We start from the raw sequence: 6,480 nt of genomic DNA, 5'->3' as shown, positions 1-6,480 counted from the left end.
TGCAGACTTAGTGTTTCCCCATAGGAAACAATGGGGCTGCGGTGTTAGGTTTTTTTTCAGCCGAAACTCCCATTGTTTCCTATGGGGAAATGCCGAATTTTACCGAGCTAATTCGGATTTATTCGGAGATACGGCAGCTATTTCGGATTCATTCGGTAGATTCGGAAGTATTTTAATTCGGAAATCCGAATCGATCCGAATCTCCGAATTTACCGAATTTACCGAATTTCCGAATTAATCCGAAACGAACCGCACATGTCTAAAAAATAGTATAGATGAAATCAACTCAATCAAGTGATAAGACAGTGATAAGGGAGAGGAAGAAAAAAAATGAATAAAGTGCCAAAAAAAAAAAAATATCAAATAGTTTAAGGAGCACCCAACGGTGCTCTATTTAAATGTGCTTTAGACGCCAGACCAACCTTAATGTTAGATACTACAGCCTATGGGTAGATACTGTTACCATTTATTTATCTACACCCTCGATCTCTTATATCTTTAAGGTCTTAGAGGCTCCATTTAGCTTCCATATACTTTACACCCAATTGACCCACTTTTTGAACACCACCATCTATTACCACTTCTGCCATTCTGGCAACCTGAAATAATGACACAACACAGGAGTTTGGCTAAATATGGAAAGGTCACATTTAATAATTTAATTTAAATTCAAAAAATTTCTCACTGGGTAATAACATACCCTGGGTAATAACATACCCTGGGTAATAACATACCCTGGGTAATAACATACCCTTAATCAACATAACACTCAAAAATGCGTCAGCATTTGCATAACCTGAACTTGGATCCCACGTGTCAGGGGGGGGGACCACAAACCCCCCCTGTGGCAGAGCAGAAGGGGAGGAGCGAACCTGCAGCATATACCAGCCTTTAGCTAGACCACCGAATCACGACTTAGACTGGGTATGCTACAGGATCCCCTCCGCCCCTCGCAAGCCCTGCCTACGTGCCAGATCCCGATTTCACCGCAACAACTTATCAACTTTTCTCCTATATGGCTGCTTGCTTATCTTAACGCTTTCAGCTAGCTTAGACCGCTCGAGTCACCCGCTAGCTTCCAGCTGCAGCTCTCTCGATCCCCTTATTAGGGGGCACGGGCGGTCTTACTGCGATCCAACTAAGTAGCTGACATCGTGCCCCTAACCATGCCAATTTCTCTCGATATCTCTGGTTGTGACCTCTCCGCGTAGTTGTCTTTACTGCTCTCTTGCATCTAGGGAGGGTGGGAGGGAAACAAAAAAGGTTAGTACTGAAGCCACTTCCTGTTGTTCCCCCTATATGTACCTTTTCCAACCCCCCTCTTCTATCTCTTGCTCTTCAGTCCCTCCTCTCATTCTTATCTTCTACTTCCCTATTCTCTAACCTAACTCCTTCCCCCCCCCTCTTCTCCCTTCCCCCCTGTCCTTCCAGCCAGGAGCCCAGCCCTTATGCCGCTCCGTTCTCATGCAATCCCTGCGCTCTTTTTAAGGTCTTAGAGGCTCCATTTAGCTTCCATATACTTTACACCCAATTGACCCACTTTTTGAACACCACCATCTATTACCACTTCTGCCATTCTGGCAACCTGAAATAATGACACAACACAGGAGTTTGGCTAAATATGGAAAGGTCACATTTAATAATTTAATTTAAATTCAAAAAATTTCTCACTGGGTAATAACATACCCTGGGTAATAACATACCCTGGGTAATAACATACCCTGGGTAATAACATACCCTTAATCAACATAACACTCAAAAATGCGTCAGCATTTGCATAACCTGAACTTGGATCCCACGTGTCAGGGGGGGGGACCACAAACCCCCCCCTGTGGCAGAGCAGAAGGGGAGGAGCGAACCTGCAGCATATACCAGCCTTTAGCTAGACCACCGAATCACGACTTAGACTGGGTATGCTACAGGATCCCCTCCGCCCCTCGCAAGCCCTGCCTACGTGCCAGATCCCGATTTCACCGCCAACAAAGAAATACTCTTTCTGCCAAACACCATTTAAACTTTTCCCGTGACCTTTCCTTACCTTGATCATTTCCTCCAACATTCTCCTGATGTCCTCCAAAAACTGGTCATTACCGGCCTCGTTCAGGTGAACTCCGTCGTGCCTGAATATCTCTTCCCTTTTTGCCGCCAACAATGGGTGCTCCAGCACCGATCCACCTATCCCCCTGACTGCTTTTGCCGCTACCAAATTAATCTTCCTCCTTGCTCTGTAGTCCGCTCTCTGCGTGTCAGTGTTCCTCCAAACCAACCTTGATATTATGTTTGACCATACTATCTTTACTCCTTGCCATGTTATCGCCAACCACCCCATTACGCTTTTTATACTTTCTTCCAGTTCCCTCAGAGGGTATGCTCCAATATCATTCCCTCCTAAATGTATTATCATTACGTCCGGGCGCCCCCATCTCTGCCTTGCCTGCTGTATGGTGCTTACCAACTCTTCCCACCTCATTCCTCTCTTTCCTATCCACCTAACACTGGCTTCGGTGTATCTAAATCCCAAATGTGTCCCTTTTGCCAATGTCGCAGCCCTAACTTGCGCCCAGTACACGTATGAATGCCCTACCACCCATATCCTTAGTGCTCTTCCTGTAACAAATCACAAAGAAAAATGGAGAATTAAATTCATTTCGGTTGGCGCCATGACTTCGCATCCCTAATCGCAATCAAACCCCCCCTTTTGGCCTGATGTAGGACTTGTATGCTGCTGATTTCCACCTTCCCATTTTTTTTAATCTGCTCGATCGAACATCCTCTAGATGCCGCACTGGTTGCTGCCCCTATTCTGAATGAGTGCGGCGCATAGTATGCATCTGACCAACCCAGTCTTTCTACCGTTCTTTCCAATACCTTCCTAAACTGAAAACCCGTGACGCCGGATCCGTCCCTATGCCTAACAAATTGCGGGCCCTCTGCCCTTGCTGTTAGCTCATAATCCCTTACTGCTGCCACCGGGCAAGTCGCGCCACCTGTCCTCCCCATTGTCACCCATACCCCTTTTCCTTCCGTATCTGTTTTTGATTTCCGAATTAAAACTAGCACTGCTCGCACGCCCCATTTCACATCTTCTCGCCTTACACCACCGCCCACGTCTTTCCTATTCTTCGCCAGCAATTCCCCTATGCGCAATGCCCCATGGAAAGCCAAAGAGAAAGCTACCCTGAATACCAATGCCTCATCGTCATTGAAACATACTTTGCTGAGCACTGCTAACATTTCCGCCAACCTATCCTCTGTTATCGGCTCCCTTCTATCGCCTTGCTTCTTCTCTCCTACGCTCCACCCCTTGAATACTTTCCTTACAACAAATCTCTTTGTTATATCCTTTCTCCCATATAACTGCGAAAAATACGACACCCCCGCCAGTACTGTGCCCAACTGCCCTTTCTTCACCCCCCCTTGCTTCAATACCCATAGCCATTCTAGAAAAACCGTTTCTTCCTCGCGACCTATAATCTTGTTAAATTCGCACCACCGCTCCCAATACTTCTTGTATACGGCCCACGTTTTTGGCGCCACGGACTTCTCTACCATCTCCCTGATTCCGTCTATTTGCTGCCAATCTGCCAAAGAAGAACAGGGCAGGGTTCACCTTCCTTCCTCGCCCTTGGAGCCACCTTCCTAAATATTTCCCATTTAAACCTTGACAGTGCGTCTGCTACAATATTCCTGTACCCTGGTATATGCTGTGCTTTAAAACAAATATTGTGCTTAAGGCACTTTAATACAAAATATCTCAAATACTTAATAACCGGGTTAGATGATGACGACAAATTATTCATTACATCCACTACTGCCTTATTATCGGACCAACAGATGATTCTTTTGTTCTCTAATACATGGCCCCACAGCTCTATCGCTACTATAATGGGAAACAATTCAAGCAAAGTCATGTTCTTTATCCACCCTTTCTCCTTCCAATCTGCGGGCCATTCGCCCGCGCTCCATCTACCTTGCAAATACGCTCCAAACCCCGCACTGCCTGCTGCATCTGTGAACAACTCCAATTCTTCCACTGACCTTGCCTCTTCCCATATCCTGATACCATTAAATTCATCTAAAAATGCCTCCCACACTCTGAGGTCTTCCTTCATTTCCTTATTGACGCGCACCATATGCTCGGGCAGCTTTGCCCCTTTTGTCCCCATTTCCAACCTTCTTTTAAATAATCTACCCACCGGTATTACCCGGCACGCAAAATTCAAAACCCCCAGCAATCTCTGCATTTCCCTAAGAGTCACCTTATTCCTTTTCAACATCGTTTTTATCATATGTCTCGCCTTCTCAATCTTATCCGCAGGGAGCTCGCATTGCCCCTTTGCGGAATCTATCATGATACCCAGGAAAACCAGCCTCGTACCCGGCCCCTCCGACTTTTCCGTTGCTACTGGCACTCCCAACTGTTTGAACATTGCCTCTAGCTCTTCCTTCCAGATTCTACATTCCCCTGTCTCTTTCCTGCCTACCACCAAAAAATCATCTAAGTAGTGAGACATACTCTCACATCCTGTTTTTTCTGTAAACAACCAATGCAAAAATGAACTAAACTTTTCAAAAACTGAACAAGAAACCGAACACCCCATGGGCAAACACTTATCTATGTATTAATCACCATCAAACTTACAACCCATTAAATTAAAACTAACTGTGTTCAAAGGCAATAACCTAAAAGCAGATTCCACATCTATCTTTGCCATCAACGCCCCTTTTCCAAGCCGTTTCACTATTCTTACCGCACTATCAAATGATTGATATTGCACTGAAGAATCCAACTTGTCAATTGCGTCGTTGACTGAATTCCCCCTGGGGTAGGACAGGTGCTGTATCATCCTGTATTTACCCTTCTCTTTCTTGGGAACTACTCCCAGGGGGGACACAATCAAGTCAGCACACGGCTTCTCCTTGAATGGCCCTGCCATTCTCCCCAATTTAACCTCCTTCCTCAATTTTTCCGCTAGTACTCCTGGAAATTCTGCTGCAGATTTTAAATTTCTCGCCTGCATAGCCCCTTTAACTTCTGTTTTAACTGGGACCACAAAACCTACACGCAAACCATTTGTTAACAAAATCCTTTCCTCTTTCAGCGGGTACATTGCCAATTCCTCAATGATCCTATCTACCCTCAGCGGCGTTTTGGCCATTACCCGCCATTCCTCCTCCGCTACCGTTGCCCCCGTGCCCTCGAAAGGAAAACTTGCTATTGTTATTGGCATTACCTTTCCTACAATCCACTCCTGAGTGCGCTCCGCCACAATGCCTACATGCGTGCTTATATTTACATGAATTCCCCCTGTCGCACCTCTTGTCATTAAACGCCCAGCATTCCTTTGCCTCTGTTCTGAATGTTTTCCCTTGCCCTATGGGCCTACCTTGTGCTTCAGGGACCTTCATCAACCTCGTCCACGTATCTAGTATTTTTACCCCAAAATCCTTCCTACCTTTACCTCCCAATTGTATATTTCCTTTCCTAAATTCCCTATCGTAATCCTTCCATGCAAAACCCCCGTATGTGGTGTAGCATTCCGCTATCAAATGTATGTATCTCAGCACCCCTTTCATCTTATCTGGATTGGCCGTTAGAAAACATTCTGCATATATGACCATCCCTTTCACCCATTCTGGGAATGTTTGCCTTGCCTTTCTCCCCCTACCTTCATTAGATTTAACTGCTAAAGCTTCCCTAGTCATTTCAAATACATCCACATACCGTCCTCTCTGTGCTTTCCTAACAACCTTCGCCTTCAAATGTGTGGGAAGGGGTAAGAGCTTGGTCGCTGCTACTTCATCATCTAAATTTACTGCATTATCACTGCTGTCCCCATCCTCGTACCCTTCCTTCACCACCTTATTTTTTTCTTGCTTAGCATACAATTTTCTTACAATTTTCAAGATTTTTCTATGCCCCCTCCCATTACGTTTATCATCCTCAAAATCATCATCAGTTGAACTATCTAACGAAGATTCACTGCTATCACTATAAAACATTTGCTTACCGTGTTTCTTCTGCTGCGTGTGATGTCCGTCTTGTCCCTCCTTGTCTGCCTCCACCACCATTCCTTGCGGCGCTGCCGTGCTCACCTCGCCCTCTTTGTCCCTTGTTCCGCTGATTACTTTACCCGCCTTGTCCCTCTTCTGTAACATAGTCATATTTGAATTAGTGCCATCCCCCCCCTTTCTTTGATCCTGTTTCAAAGACCGGTGACCTGACCTCCCACTGCTGCGCCCCCCATCCTCTGTATCCTTAACCCTCCTTTCCTCCTCCACCCTCACATATGTATGGCCTTCTGTATCCCTAATCATCATGGGGCGCTCTACGCTATTCTCCTCTAACCTGACCCTTTTTGTGGCCCTGCTGTCCCTCGCCCCTTTTCTGTGTACTTCACAATATTTTTTTCTTTCTTTAACCCCCTCCCTACTTCTGCTTCGTCCCTCCCTCTCTTCCCCTGACTCCTCTGATTGTGA

General features: G+C 45.8%; 1 long non-coding RNA gene across 1 annotated transcript; it reads right to left on the bottom strand.

Moving 5' to 3' along the window:
- Positions 1–624: 624 nt before the first annotated feature.
- LOC128640152 (uncharacterized) lies at positions 625–2,197 on the bottom strand. Its single transcript, XR_008399299.1, has 2 exons — positions 2,039–2,197; positions 625–1,234 (listed from the first exon to the last, which is right to left on the bottom strand). It is a non-coding gene; the product is annotated as an uncharacterized LOC128640152 (long non-coding RNA).
- Between the last annotated feature and the right edge of the window lie 4,283 nt (positions 2,198–6,480).

Source organism: Bombina bombina, chromosome 9 (assembly GCF_027579735.1).
Source record: "Bombina bombina isolate aBomBom1 chromosome 9, aBomBom1.pri, whole genome shotgun sequence".
NCBI lineage: Eukaryota > Metazoa > Chordata > Amphibia > Anura > Bombinatoridae > Bombina > Bombina bombina.
Note: the sequence above shows the minus strand (reverse complement) of the source record. Positions and strands in the feature narration are given on the sequence as shown.